Source organism: Athene noctua, unplaced genomic scaffold (genome assembly GCF_965140245.1).
Source record: "Athene noctua unplaced genomic scaffold, bAthNoc1.hap1.1 HAP1_HAP1_scaffold_31, whole genome shotgun sequence".
NCBI classification, from domain to species: Eukaryota; Metazoa; Chordata; class Aves; order Strigiformes; family Strigidae; genus Athene; species Athene noctua.
The window spans coordinates 1,746,534-1,762,017 of record NW_027437536.1 but is presented as its reverse complement, the minus strand read 5'-3'; the positions used below and the strand labels follow the sequence as shown (position 1 = coordinate 1,762,017).

At 47.6% G+C, this 15,484-nt stretch overlaps 1 long non-coding RNA gene across 1 annotated transcript in view; it reads left to right on the top strand.

Moving 5' to 3' along the window:
- The window catches only part of LOC141974119 (uncharacterized), a 165,815-nt gene extending 150,670 nt beyond the window's left edge, over positions 1–15,145 (top strand). The window contains exon 3 of the long non-coding RNA XR_012635689.1: positions 15,044–15,145. This is a non-coding gene — a long non-coding RNA (uncharacterized LOC141974119). The remainder of the gene's footprint in view (positions 1–15,043) is intronic.
- The last annotated feature ends 339 nt before the right edge of the window (positions 15,146–15,484 follow it).

Sequence of the window (15,484 nt, the reverse complement as noted above, 5' to 3'; positions counted from 1 at the left end):
TCTGCAGCTTCCCTTCAGGGAGTTGTAGACGGTGATAAGGTCTCCCCTCAGCCTCCTCTTCTCCAGACTGAACCCCCCCAGTTCCCCCAGCCGCTCCCCAGCAGACCTGTGCTCCAGACCCTGCCCCAGCTCCGTTGCCCTTCTCTGGCCACGCTCGAGTCATTCAATGGCCTTTTTGGGGTGAGGGGCCCAAAACTGAACCCGCTCATCGAGGGGCGGCCTCACCAGTGCCGAGCCCAGGGCTCAGATCCCTTCCCTGTCCCTGCTGGCCAAGCCAGTGCTGACACAAGCCAGGATGCCGTTGGCCTTCTTGGCCCCCTGGGCACACTCTGGCTCATTATCAACCCCCCCAGTCCCTCTCTGACCGGCAGCTCTCCAGCCACTCCTCCCCCAGGCTGTAGCCCTGCTGGGGCTGTTGTGGCCCAAGGGCAGCCCCCGGCATTTGCCCTCGGTGAAACTCCCCCAGCTGGGATGGCTCCAGCCTGGCCAGGTCTCTCTGCAGAGCCTCCCCACCCTCGAGAGACCAACACCCCCACCCGGCTGGGTGTCACCTGCAAACTGACCGCGGGGGCACTCGAGCCCCTCGTCCAGCTCATCAGTGAAGGTGTTAAACAGGAGCGGCCCCAACACCCAGCCCTGGGGGACGCCACTGGTGGTAAACTGGAGTTAACTCCCTTCCTCACAGCTCTTTGGGCCCGGTCGTCCAGCCAGTTTTTACCCAGCAAAGTGTGTGCCCATCCGAGCCACGAGCAGCCAGTTTTGCCAGGAGAATGCTGTGGGAAACGGTGTCAAAGGCCTTACTGAAGTATTTTACTTTGTATTTCTTGTACAATTTGTCCATGTGAGAATCTTTTGCTATGGTCATTCGTTACAGGTTATCCATATTTTTGAGGTTCAGGTGGACTGTCTGTATAAGTATCAATTACTTAATTATGTGTTGGTTTTTTCTTCCTTTTTTTTTTGTTTTGTACCAGCCAAAGATAAATCTGAGAAGATACTTGCCCTAGCATTTGTGAAGCTCATGAGATATGATGGAACAGCTTTGAGAGATGGAGAACATGACCTTATAGTTTACAAGGTAGAATTTTGACATACTTTAGTCTTTCTATAGTAGCTGCCTCAGCTGACTGACTTTTAGTGAATTACTGTTATGGAATTGCACAGAAAAATGTTTTATAGACTGTTCTATTAGATCCAGCAACTAAATAGCAAGTACTGTGCAACTTGCATGTTCGGCAGGTTGACCGTTAAACCTTGAATATGTTTTGCTGGGGATGTTCTGATTCCAAAGGCACTTGTTAGTGAGTATTATGTGGGTTTTCATGGCTGGGAAAAGTTACTTCTGCAGCCCTTTATCACATCCCAGCTCTAATCTGCAGACAGGCTAAATTACTGTTGTTAAAGACCCATTGGATAGCTTCGGTTCTGGAGCAAACCTAAGAAAATCCAGTGTCAATAATAAAATTTCCTTATTACCAAGGTTTTTTCCTAGATGTTTTCAAGTTGTTTCATGTTGTAGTTAAAAGACTGCTGTAGGCAGAATCCGAGAAGCTGGAGGATGCCTCGACATATGTCAGTCTGCCATCCACTAAAATAGAACTGGAGGAAAAGGGACGCTCTGCAACAGGCAAGAGCATGGAGAACCTCGGAGGCTGCACCATCAGCAAAGACTCTTTCCAGATTTGTACTGTAGTTTGTTCAACAAAACTTAGCCAGAATGGTGAGTTCATAGAAGTGCTGGAGCTTCTGCTCCTTGTGGTTGCAGTGGGGTTGTATGTACCGACTTTCCTGCCTTCTCTGTCCCCCTTCCCCTGTGAATGGGGGGTGGGTTGTTTGCCATGCGGTCTTGGATTAAATTGTCTGGATGCAGCAAAAGCATCTGCTGAGGGGGTGTACTATCCAGCCGTTTCTCTGCCCATGGCCTTTGCTTTGGTTTAGAGCAGCACATGTCTCTAAGAAACCAGAAGAATCCCGAGTTAAATGGAGACAGGAATATTGTTTGCTATTTAGTTGAGACTTCTATACGGACGTACACTGAAAACAGGCTCTGGGGCATTTTGCTTCTCTGTGGGTGCGAATAATAGCACTCAGAGGATGGCTTTGCTCTCAAGAGCAGGTGATACCGTGGCTCTGCTCCCAAATAAGCTGTTTTCTGTTATTTCCAAGGTGCAGTGTTCATATCTGACACCTGAAGAAATCTCTGATGTTTTCTTGTGTTGGGCAGAAGGGATGTGAGCATGAGAGTAGAGGTCACCCTCACGTTCACACATCCTCAGATGAACAGAGGGTACCGGGAGTGGCGCTGGCATATTTTGTTCCTTTTAAAACTTCCCTTATATACGTTTTTCATGTGTATTGACGGGCTGGCTGACGGCATCCAAAGGCTGTGTAAAGTAGAGTTGATGGCAGCCACTGAAGCAAATATTCCACATTTCCAGGCTGTGCACTCTCTGTAATTTTTGCGCTTCGTTGGCACGGAGCGGTCCCTCGTTCTCTTTGCTGCCCCAGAAGGCGACTCGGGAGTGTGGGTGGGTCACTGAGATGCGAGTGAGTCGTGCCGGGGAAAGGGATCATTCCGTCGTGACTCAGGAGGAGGGAGGGCTGGGCTCGGGGAGTTCTGTCGGAGTCGAGGGGGTGGATGAGGAGGCCTTGGGACGGGGCTGGCTGGGAATGATGACTGGATTGTCACGTTAAGGAGTTCTCCTCTGTCCGGGGCAAAAGTTACAACTCTGGACGACTTTGTAGTCAGCTCACAGTTTTATTGCAGTGTTTTTCAGTGGCATCTCTGTTCCAGCACATCCTAGGTGTTTCCTACTCAGAGCACATCAGGTTCACTGCAGTCTGGCAGTCTTGGAGCCTAAGGGGGGGTTTAGCAAAAAATTCAGAAATGCTTTTGGAATTTCTTAGCAAAGATGGGATCGTAGCTCAGCAGTAACACCGTGGCTTGGGGGGTTGTAGAAGGCAGAAACCAGCATGTGGAATTGAGCTGCTTTTTGTTTGTGATTTTTAGGGGTTTCTTTCCCCTCAGTGTTTCCTAGTACTTGCTGGTAGTTAGCAGTATTTCACAGTGATCAATATATTGACATTGCTTTTGCAGAACTACTGTTAAAATGAAGATTGAGCATTGCTTCATGCTTGATTTTACATATAATTCACTTTGAACTTTTGATCTGTATTTAATGTTACTGTTAATTATGTTGCCTGTGAAACTTTTTCTCAGAGTTGCCAAAGCCTCTTCTCTTGCTGCAAAGGGTTCTAACACTGTTAAACAAGATCACCATGGATCCTTAAGCGATTTGGAAAAGAAACAGAAAATTTTCATCCTTCAGTTCCTGTGGTGGTGCAATTCTTACCCCTCCTGCCCTCCTTGTTGGGCTGCTTGGTGGCAGGTGTGATTCCATCCACATCCCCCCGAGCTATACACCAGTCTGTGGAGATAAGCACTGCTAATGTTAAGGCCCCCCTTAAGGAGCCTGGCTCCTGCCCTCCCTATTGCTGGGAAAGGGTGATAATGGCCCATCATCTCCTGATGGCCTGGCACCCCTGTGCCTGGGATGTGATCAGATGGAACAATAACAGGGTTGCATGGTCATCAAATTTTTGTGCAACTGCCGGAAGGCACCAGATAGCATTTGACAAAAGTCAATTATCTTGGATCCTACAAACTGCGACCACCAGAGAGGCCCTTTGAGCTCTCCTGGATCGCAGCGGCCTGTGACCAGCATCTCCCCTGAGCTGGGAGCCTCTCGGGTACCAAAACCCTTAAGGTGTCGTCTGCTCCAGACGGAAGGCCGGGGCGAAGTCCGCCCGCTCGAGTCTCAATTATTGCCCTTTGAGGAATGCCAAGGCATTGGGAGTATTTGCTCTAAACTCGAGAGGGAAATTTTCTTTGAGCCAGCTTCTATTTGACCCATTCTTTCTCTGTTTACTGGGGGTGTGTGTGTGTGGGTACGTACCCTTGCCTTTGTTCCTGTGTGTGTGTTTGCCCCTTTTGTGTTCATTTTACTGAATCCAAACCCCTTTGTTTCTGTATGTACATGTCTGGTTTGTGTATGTGCATGTGTGTATATATATATGTACAAATTAAGGTACCGTTAAGTTAGAGTGAATCTTGTCATTTTAGAATCTGTGAATAAGTTGCTTTTCTTCTGAATTATTTTGTATTGATAAATTGCTGTTACTTACTAATAAATCCAGATTTCTTACTAAATCATTACCGTGTCAATACTCTCATCTGCGACAGTTCCTCCCTCAAGTATCATTTTTCATCTAAAAATGGGCAGCGCTTTATAGCGCAGATCATAGTTTCTGAAGCTGATTGTAACTTCTGTAAAATTGTTGGTTAACAGACTTCCTTTCGCTTTCTTGAAAATTATGAAGTAAAAATCTGTGATTATCCTCATTTACCAAAAGGTTGAGCCAAAACATCATTTTCTTCTTTTGGTTACCTATAATAGTTCTTTGTTCAGCCTCCACAAGTATCTTAGAACATGGGCTTTAAGACTTATTTTTAGCAGTTCTGGAAGTATGTTAACGAATCCTATGGCTCTTTCTGCATTGCAGTGGATGTTGCAGACTGTCTTTTTGTGTCTAAGCTCTTGGAACACTCCAGTTCTCTGTAAACTGCAAGTTATTAATGCTGCTTTTCCGTTAGTAACTGATGTCCTTAGCATCTGAAAGGTTTCCAAAAGAGCAAACTTGGCCACCGGTAGCACTTCAGCTATTTTCTTTGAGAGAAAGTGATAGCATGAAGTATCTGCTTAGTGAACATTCGAGCAGTTGTTAGTGATTTGTGGCAGAATGTATTATAGCCACGCATTTCCTGCCTTTTTTCAGATTTTGCTTTCAGTTTTTGAGGAAGAATAGCAGTGTAAGCCAGAGAGGAGGACTGTCTGAAAGAAGCAAAACACGCCAACCTCCTCAAGAATCAGGGAGAAAGTCAGCTGTTAGAGGCATGAGAATTTTCTGTTCACCATCACGTTGCCTCTTGGCCAGATTCTCGCCCTTTTCCATCTGAGGCAGAAGAGAATGTCCTTCCTCCTGTACCCACAGGACCGTGGCAGCACATGCCTTCATTCTACTTTCAAGACTTCCCGTAACGAGTCTGTCCTTTATGGGCTGAAGAAACACTTGGGGCCATGAAACTTCAGGTGCATTTTTGTATGAAAACTCTGGAATTGAAGAGTTGGTGTGAAGCGGTACGGAACTGTAGAGATGTGTGTTGGAGTCCTGGCCGAGCGCTGCCGTCACCTGACGCGGCTGCAGGCAGCGTGGCACTGGGTTCCCGCCTTCTCTAGGGGCTGGTTGACCCTTGGATAGCTCCCACTTGCTTTACTGTGGTTTGTGTTGTGGGGCACTGAATGCATCAGCAGACACCCCAAGTTTGTGTGGTTTTGTTTGTGTTTACAGTGGTTTTGTTTGGGCTTTTAAAGTCAGAAGTGAGAAATTTGATCCCATATGTAGGGGATGTCTGCTTGCAGTTGGTAACATCTCAGTAGGTGTCTCTGGGCTGGGAAATGTTGGGCCTTCTGTTCTTGGGGTAAATTGATAGCAAGGTGTGTTTTGCATCTGCTCCTCGAGTCACGTCCAAGTCAGGGTTGAGTGTTGATTTTATGATTTTATTCTCCTTTTTCTGAGTATCTGGTTGAGCTGTGACAAACGAGGTCTTGTTTTCTCTTGCACTGGCAGAGCACTTTTGGTATTTGAATCTTCTTCTGTCAGCTAGGAGCTTGGAGATACCAGGAAATACAGAACGGGGGGGCAAAGCGGCGTCAGAAGTGACATCCCCCTCTATACAAACACTGCTGGTGGATAGTGAGTCTTACCAGTGCCTCTGACAGGACTATCAAGCTGGATGTCCTTTTATTATCGGGGCAATGGGAATAGAACCGGAATTCTGCTAACGGGCTTGCTGGAAAATTGTTCTGATTGCCAGTAGTCAGAGAGCTGTCTAGTGTTCCACCCGTGGATTTGCTATGGTGAAGCATCCAGGGTGTCTGTAAGGCTTAGTCAGAGTATTTCTATGTTTTCTTTGGGGCCTGACGGACTCAAACCTCTAGATAATAGTGGCTGTTACTGATTGGAAGTCAAGACATTGAGGGACCAAGGAGACTAGGCTTTTGGAGAAGAGTTGAGTGAAATTTTACCTACTCATCTAACACCACTGATAGTTTTTATTTAAAAGAAGCAATGCACATGACATGACAAATTCAGGTGCGGAAGTGGCATAAATGAAGAATATAACAATGAATATGTAAATACAGAATTAAACAAGTCAAAGAGTGGAGAATCATATGCTTATACTCAAAAGGGAAGATTATTTCAAAGAACACATGAAAACTTAATGAGAGTGAAAATGTAATCTAACTTCAACTCAGTTACGTTATCTAACTTCAGCCCTGTGACTGGGCTTTGAGAAACATTTGGGTGTCTCCATAGGGAAACCGTTGCCTAGATACAGGTCAAAGAAAGTGCATAGCCAGGGCGTTGGACCATTGGCTTCCAGCTGCTAACTGTGATGTAAAGGAAGATCTTTATATGTAGCCAGTATAATCATAAATCACATTAACCCGAACAAAGTGCAGTTGCTATTGGCTACTTGGCAGGCTGGGGGGTTGTTCTAACCCTTTGCAGTTGAAAATCCTCTGTCTTACTGCTCTGGTATTTCCTGATCACATAAATTTCACTTGAACCCAGGCTGACTACACTATTACTATTTACTATTGCTCCTCCTCCTCCTCCTGTCACTCCTAGGCTAAAATACCTTTGTACATCCTTATCCTGTTCTACTTCCCGGACCTATTCTATCCCTGGACCTATTAAAAGAGCGGGATTAACTGGTACTTTGCTGGGGTGAGTGCTTGCCCTGAGAGAGTGAATACGCACTTCTGCTGCACACTGTGACTTATTTTTCTCTCTCTGGTAGCTGGACTGCACTGACATTTTCTCTCCGCAGATGTGTATTCATCGAGCATCTGCTGTGTCGTCCTGCTGAAAGCACGCGTGGGTTTGTTTTCTTGGGGCAATACCCGATGCCATTCCAAAACAGTCTGTGGGCCAGCTTCTGTTGGCATCATTTCTTTTGTCACGCTGGTGCCTTTTTAGAAGTCAGACTGAAATCAAACTAGTGGTGGAAAGCTCGTACCAACATATTCATGAAACACTTCAGTTAGCTCATGGAGGCATCTTTAGTTTTCTTCCAGAAGCAATTTTTCTCTTAAGGTTGAGTCTCTAAGATCTTGGCTTAAAAATCTTATAGACTTGTAGCAGGTTATATTAAAAAAAATTTTAAATGGAGTGCTTGAATTGCTCCAAGCTATAATGTAGTAAAAAGCTCTTTACGTCTACTCCCAAAGAGATGATGAGAAGGCTTGGTTTGAGTGCTGCTCGGAGGAGAATCTGTCCCAGGGAGCACTGCAGTCCGTTCCACTAGCAGTCATTTTATTTATTGCTTCGAATGAAAGCTTTTGGGGAAGGTATAGCAGCTGCTCTGGGTCTCTGCCTACAATTTCCAGAATGTACTCTGCAGATGTGTGCCTTGGTGTGATGGTTTGACTCTGGCTAAATGCCAGGTATCCACCAAGTCGCTCTATCACTTCCCCCCCCCTTTCCCTTTGTTTTCTCAACAGGGTAAAGAGGGGAAAGAAGATAAACTAACCCTTGTGGGTGAAACAAAAGCAGTTTTAATATAAGCAAAGCAAAGCAAAAGTCCACGCGCGGAAGCAAAAGCAAACAGATTTATTCTCTACTTCCCATGAAGAGGCGATGTCGGGCCTTCTCAGGACCAGGGCTCCAATACGCGTAGTAGTTGCCTCGGAGGACCAAGGGTGACCCCACCCCCTTCCTCCTTTCTCCCAGCTTTATACTGAGCAGACGTCATATGGTATGGAATATCCCTTTGGTTGGTTTGGGTCAGCTGTCCTGGCTGTGTCCCCTCCCAAGATCTTGCCCACCCCGTCCCACTGGGGAAAATATCAGAAAGAGCCTTGGTGCTGTGTAAGCACTGCTCAGCAGCAGCCACAACACCAGGGTGCTATCAACACCCTGCAGCTCCCAGCACAAACCACAGCACCGTGAGGGCTGCTATAGGGGAAAACCGATTCCAGTTCAGCCAGACCCAGTACAGTCTCCACCCCTTATTCCATACCATTTACGTTATGCCCAGGTCCCACATAATATTCATTTATCCATTCCATAAGCTTTCTTCACTCCTTCAGATGTTCAGTGTCTTGGCTTCCATCTGTCAAGGACAGAAGTATGCTTGACCGTTGGACTCCAGCACCGGCTAGGTTTGGGTCGTCATTGCACGTGTCTGGTTCACTCTTCATCGTTCCTACTTCCTCCATCACTTCCTGCAACATACAACTCATCCCACAGATTACTTTCCCCCCAAGGTTAAATGTCCTTGAGGCACACACTGAGTAGTCCCATCCTCCCGCATTACCCACCAAGTACATCCAGTCCCTGAGGAAAGACAATCCCGCGAGTGGGCTTGCCTTTTCCCAAGGGAGGAGCGATCCACACTGCCTTCCCCAGCCACCTCCCTGTGTGTGCTACGGGGACCTTATCTCCTCCCACAGTATGAAGGGGGTTTGTTTGGGCAGGCCCAGGACGGTTAACAGATCCTCTGGTATTAATTAGCCAAGTGGCTTCTGCTAAATTTATATCCCAATGCTTCCATCCCCCATTGTCCAATGCTCTTAACATAGTCTTCAACAGTCCATTATATCTTTCAATCTTTCCAGACGCTTGTGGGTAATAAGGGATGTGATACACCCACTCAATGCCGTGTTTCTTTGCCCAGGAGTTTATAAGATTATTTCGAAAATGGGTCCTGTTGTCTGACTCGATTCTTTCAGGAGTACCATGTCGCCATAAAATTTGCCTTTCAAGACCCAAGACGGTATTTCGGTCAGTGGCATGATTTACAGGGTACGTTTCTAGCCAACCCGTATTTGCTTCTACCATGGTGAGTATGTAGCGCTTGCCTTGGCGTGTTCGTGGCAGTGGTCCAATATAGTCAATCTGCCAGGCCTCACCGTATTGAAAACTCAGCCATCGCCCTCTGTTCCAGGGAGACTTTACTCGTGTGGCTCGCTTGATTGCAGCACATGTTTCACATTCGTGAGTGACCTGTGAGATGGCCTCCATGGTCAGGTCCACCCCTCGATCACGAGCCCATCTGTACGTTGCATCTCTGCCAAGATGCCCTGATGTTTCATGGGCCCATCGAGCTACAAACAGCTCACCCTTACGCTCCCAGTCCAGGTCCAGCCGAGCTACTTCAATTTTGGCAGCTTTGTCTGCTTGCTCATTGTTTTGGTGTTCTTCAGTGGCACGCCTTTTGGGCACATGAGCATCTACATGAGGTACCTTTAGAGCCACGTTTTCCACTCAGGCAGCGATGTCCTGCCACAATGCAGCAGCCCAGATGGGTTTACCTCTGCGCTGCCAATTGGTCTTCTTCCACTCCTGCAGCCACCCCCACAGGGCGTTAGCCACCATCCAGGAGTCCGTGTAGAGATATAATACTGGCCACTTTTCCCGTTCAGCAATCTTTAGGGCAAGTTGGATCGCTTTTACTTCTGCAAACTGACTTGACTCTCCTTCTCCTTCAGTGGCCTCAACGATTTGTCTTGTGGGACTCCACACAGCAGCTTTCCACTTCCGATGGCTTCCTACCACACGACAGGATCCATCAGTAAAGAGAGCATAACGCCTCTCATCTTCTGGTAACTCGTTATATGGCGGTGCCTCTTGGGCACGAGCCACCTCCTCAGGCCGCACTCCAAAATCTCTACCTTCTGGCCAGTCCATGATCTCTTCCAGGATCCCTGGATGGTTGGGTTTCCCCAGTCGAGCCCGTTGCGTGATTAATGCTACCCATTTACTCCAGGTAGCACTGGTTGCATGGTGTGTGGAGGGGATGTTTCCTTTGAACATCCAATGTAATACAGGCAGCCGTGGTGCCAAGAGGAGCTGTGCTTCTGTACCAACAACTTCTGAAGCAGCTCGAATCCCCTCATATGCTGCCAGTATCTCCTTTTCAGTTGGAGTGTAGTGGGCTTCTGATCCTCGATATCCCCGGCTCCAAAATCCTAATGGTCGACCTCGAGTTTCACCTGGTATCTTCTGCCAGAGGCTCCATGTGAGTCCGTGCTCCCCAGTTGATGTGTAAAGTATATTTTGCACAGCTGGTCCTGTCCGAACAGGCCCAAGAGCTACCGCTCGAGCTATCTCCTGTTTGATGTGCTCAAAGGCTTGTTGCTGCTCAGGACCCCACTGAAAATTGTTCTTCTTGCGGGTCACTTGATAGAGAGGGCTCACAAGCTGACTGTAACCTGGAATATGCATCCTCCAAAATCCCACAAGTCCTAGGAAAGCTTGTGTTTCCTTCTTGTTGGTCGGTGGAGACATAGTTGCTATCTTGTTGACAACATCCAATGGCACATGACGGCGTCCATCTTGCCATTTTATTCCCAAGAACTGAATTTCTCGTGCTGGTCCCTTGACCTTGCTTTTCTTTATGGCAAACCCAGCTCTCAGAAGAATCTCAATTACTCTTTGTCCTTTCTTGAACACTTCTTCTGCCTCATTGCCCCACACAATGATGTCATCAATGTATTGTAGATGTTCAGGGGCATCACCCTTTTCCAGTGCAGTTTGAATTAGTCCATGACAAATAGTGGGGCTGTGCTTCCACCCCTGGGGCAGTCGATTCCAGGTATACTGGACACCCCTCCACGTGAAAGCAAACTGTGGCCTGCACTCTTCTGCCAAAGGAATTGAAAAGAATGCATTGGCAATGTCAATTGTGGCGTACCACTTGGCTGCCTTTGACTCCAGTTCATACTGGAGCTCTAACATATCTGGTACAGCAGCACTCAGTGGTGGCGTCACTTCCTTCAGGCCACGATAGTCTACTGTTAACCTCCACCCTCCATCAGACTTTCGCACTGGCCATATTGGGCTATTAAAAGGCGAATGTGTCTTACTGATGACACCTTGGTTCTCCAGTTGACGAATCAATTCTTGGATGGGAGCCAGAGAGTCTCGGTTTGTACGATACTGCCGTCGGTGCACGGTCCTCATAGCAATTGGCACCTGTTGTTCTTCAACTTGCAACAGTCCCACAACAAAAGGATCTTCTGAGAGGCCAGGCAGATTAGACAACTGTTTTACCTTTTCTGTATTCACACTGGCCACACCAAAAGCCCATCGGTATCCTTTTGGGTCTTTGAAGTATCCCCTCTTGAGATAGTCAATGCCCAAGATGCAAGGGGCTTCTGGGCCAGTTACAATGGGATGTTTTTCCCACTTGTCCCCAGTCAAGCTAACTTCGGCCTCCAATACTGATAGTTCTTGACAGCCCCCTGTCACTCCTGAGATCCAGATAGGTTCTGCCCCTCTATAACTTGACGGCATTAGTGTACATTGTGCCCCGGTGTCAATTAAAGCCTGGTACTTCTGTGGATTTGATGTGCCATGCCATCGAATCCACACTGTCCAATAAACCCGATCATCCCTTTCCTCCTCCTGGCTGGAGGCAGGGGCCCTCTATTCCTGTTCTTGGTCGGAGTACTCACTGTCTGACTCTTGCCGTGCCAGGCCAGAGGTTCCTTCTTCAGGATCAAGGGAGGTGATCTCAGTCTTTCTGTATCTGGGAGATCGCTGGTTACTTCCTTGTGGTTTTACACCAGCTACATTAGCAACCTTCTTAGATGTCTTCTTGTTGGCAGGGGTCTTTCCTCGCAATTCATGTACACGTGCTTCCAACTTAAAGGTGGGCTGACCATCCCACTTCCTCATGTCCTCCCCCTGGTCGCGCAGGAAGAACCAGAGTTTGCCACGTGTCATGCGCCTTGGCTTTCCTTTCCCCCTGACTGGGACAGAAGAGAAATGATTTCTTGGGGAGCTCCTAACATCCAGGGCACTCGCCCGTAGAGATGAGGAGGTACCAAGACTCTCTTCAAAGTTCTGAAGCCAGGAAGAGACTGCCTCCACAGTTGGCGTACATCTTAGTCCTTCTCCTGCATCCATTTCTGGGTAGTACATTGCGGCCAAGCCGGCAGAATACGAGGATGGCGCACCTTTAATCACCTTCCTCCACATGGCCCGTGTGCATGGGACATCCTCTGGATTTTTAGGGGCTTCATCATTATCTGGATCACCATAGATGACTTCCATCACTGCTAATTCTCTCAGGTACTGGACACCTTCATCTGCAGTAGCCCACTTCCCTGGGGTGTGGTCCATAAGATCTTCCTTAAAAGGATACCTTGCTTTAACACTTGAAAGGAGCCGTCTCCACAGACTGCAAATTGCTGTCTCTTTTCCAATTCCCCTTTCAATTCCTCGATTTCTAGCAAGGGAACCCAGCTGTTGGGCTTCCTTACCTTCCAGCTGTTGAGCATCTGCCCCATTATCCCAGCATCGCAGCAGCCAGGCAGCGATCCGCTCACCCGGCTGGCGGCAGTAGTCTTTCCGCAGATCTCGCAGTTCTGATGACGTCAGGGACCGGGTAGTTTCTGCCTCCTGCTTCAGTTCTGTTATTCCCTCTTCTGATACCTTTGCTGAAGGACCAGCTTCTTCCTCCTCTTTCTCCTCCCTTATTAATCGAGGGTATGGGCCTGTTGTTCTCCTTGTCCATTGTTTCTTTTTTACTACTGGGGCAATCTCTGTTGTTGTTATTGTTTGAGTTCCCATGCCAACCACAGCCCTTTGAGAGTGCTGAACTGCAGCTCGATAAGCACAGGCCAGGCCCCAGTAAAGTGCTAGAAGTTGCTGATTCTCATTGGGATAGGCAAGACACCCCTCTATCAGGTGATGTGTCAATTTTGTGGGGTTGCTTGCCTGTTCAGGGGTGAGATCCCAGGCTACAGGAGGTGATAACCATCCTAGGAATCTGCCCAACTCCTTCCACTCTCCCTGCCACCCAGGAACAGGCCGCCTCAGAGCACATTTTGGCACCGATTCACTCAAAATTTGCGTTCTCTTACACCAAGAGCATACCGAGCTCCACACAACCCACAACAGGCGAACAGCATTAATAAAGAGTATCAATGCACTAACATAAGGATGACTAAGTACCTTGGGAGCCTGCAAAATAAAACCACTCATGATGTTCCCGATTCCTTGCAGCATGTTCCCGAGCTTAACAAAATAAAGATAAGCAGCGCAATAAACAAGCCCGTGACCAGCACAAGAGCTTGTTGCTTAATAACTACTATAGCTACAGCACATTTAATATAAAACTGCCGTTGTTTTGCCCCACGTTGGGCGCCAAAATAGACTGTGATGGTTTGACTCTGGCTAAATGCCAGGTATCCACCAAGTCGCTCTATCACTTCCCCCCCCCTTTCCCTTTGTTTTCTCAACAGGGTAAAGAGGGGAAAGAAGATAAACTAACCCTTGTGGGTGAAACAAAAGCAGTTTTAATATAAGCAAAGCAAAGCAAAAGTCCACGCGCGGAAGCAAAAGCAAACAGATTTATTCTCTACTTCCCATGAAGAGGCGATGTCGGGCCTTCTCAGGAAGCGGGGCTCCCATACGCGTAGTAGTTGCCTCGGAGGACCAAGGGTGACCCCACCCCCTTCCTCCTTTCTCCCAGCTTTATACTGAGCAGACGTCATATGGTATGGAATATCCCTTTGGTCGGTTTGGGTCAGCTGTCCTGGCTGTGTCCCCTCCCAAGATCTTGCCCACCCCGTCCCACTGGGGAAAATATCAGAAAGAGCCTTGGTGCTGTGTAAGCACTGCTCAGCAGCAGCCACAACACCAGGGTGCTATCAACACCCTGCAGCTCCCAGCATAAACCACAGCACCGTGGGGCTGCTGTAGGGGAAAACCGATTCCAGTTCAGCCAGACCCAATACAGTTGGTAAACATTGTGTTGGTTGTTTTGAAAGTCTGAAATAAAGAGCTGAGGGGATATTGGTTGGGAGAAACTGCCTGTCCTGTAGGAGTTACTGGGCAGAATTCACGTAATATTAACCGTATTGGTGGGTGTAATGTGCAGTAGTAACCCGGTGGCCAAACTTCAGGTAGGTAGTCTTTAAAATCTTCTGGGTGTCTCTCTCGGGGGACTTCTACTGAGGGTGGCTCCCAGAGAGTTTGTCTTGTGCTGAAAAGTGACTTTTAATGGGGCAGGGTGGAATTTTTCCCTGGTGCTGGTTTGGCAAAGGCAGGACGAGCTGGGGTGTTGGGTTTGTGGGCAGTTCCGGTCGCATCTCAACAAATGCTGGGGTGGGTTTAATTTCCCGGTGCTCCAGTGGGGCTGTGAACATTTCCTGGCGTGCTTATTTGCAGGGGGACACCAATTGTGAGTTCCTCGTGAGCAGCTTTCCTTAAAGGAAACAGAAAATGGTGTTGTGGCTCTTCCTGACTAATAAAGCAGAGAGCGCTTGCCTTCAGCATTCCCGTATTTGTCAGTGAAGCTGCAGTGACACAGTCTAAACGGTGGGAGGGAGGATTTGGGGACGAGCCCCTTGGCAGGTGATTTGTTCCGTGATCTGGTCTGTGCCCGAACTCTCCATCTTTTGGAAGCGAGCAAGCAATTGGGGCATTGGGAGTGAAGCAGACGGCTTTCCTCTGACTTAGCTTATTTTGCAGCTGTTTGCCTTCTTTTGTGCCTTATTCTCTTTTCAGTGTATTCTGTGAGAGGTTAGAAATATTAACGCTGGAAGTATCACTGCCCTGTAGATGTGGCTGTGTCGGTGGCTGACTAATTTCCTTTTGGCATCTTTATCTAAACACTCAACTGCTGTGTACAACAAATTAAAACTGAAGGATCAGACTTCCTTGGCCGAGATTTTAACGCTGACATTTCAAAAGCAGGCTGCTTGTCCGAAAGCCTGTCAGAGCTCTTCCACGAGAGAAGCTCTGGGCTAACTTTCTGCCGTGTCAGGGGCAGACTAGAAGTATGTTGTTGTCTGGAGAAAATGCCTGACCCAAGGGAGTAAACCTGTTTGTCCTGAACATAGTTATAGGGAGTGTGAGTGACAGTAAATGTTTTGCATGTTAGAATTGTTTTTCTTATTCCTAGCTGACCTCTTGGGACTTCTGAACTGGCGATGGAACACAAACCTGTTGCAGCAGAATTTGAAGCAGCTGATGAAAGTTGATGGTGCTGAAGGGGTTAAGTAACAAGTTAATTTCTTTGAAAATAAATTTGGTATCATAATTTTGCTGAATCCCGTATTTTGTGTTATTCATACCTTTATTGTTCCCCACGCATCTGCCTCAGCCTCACTGCACGCACGTGCAGATTAAATTGTAGGCAGAGATCTCAGCCTTCGGGATGCTAATGCCTTTCTCCCTGCCCGCAAAGAACGTTTCGCCTGAGTAGTGGTAAAACACATGGAAACTGCCCATTTCTGGAGACTAGGGTGTTTGGGGTTTTTTAGCCCTTCAGTGAATTTTTGTATACAGATACATAAAGGCAAAAGCTCTTCTTCTTTAAAGATTAGAACATTGTTACGTGGTG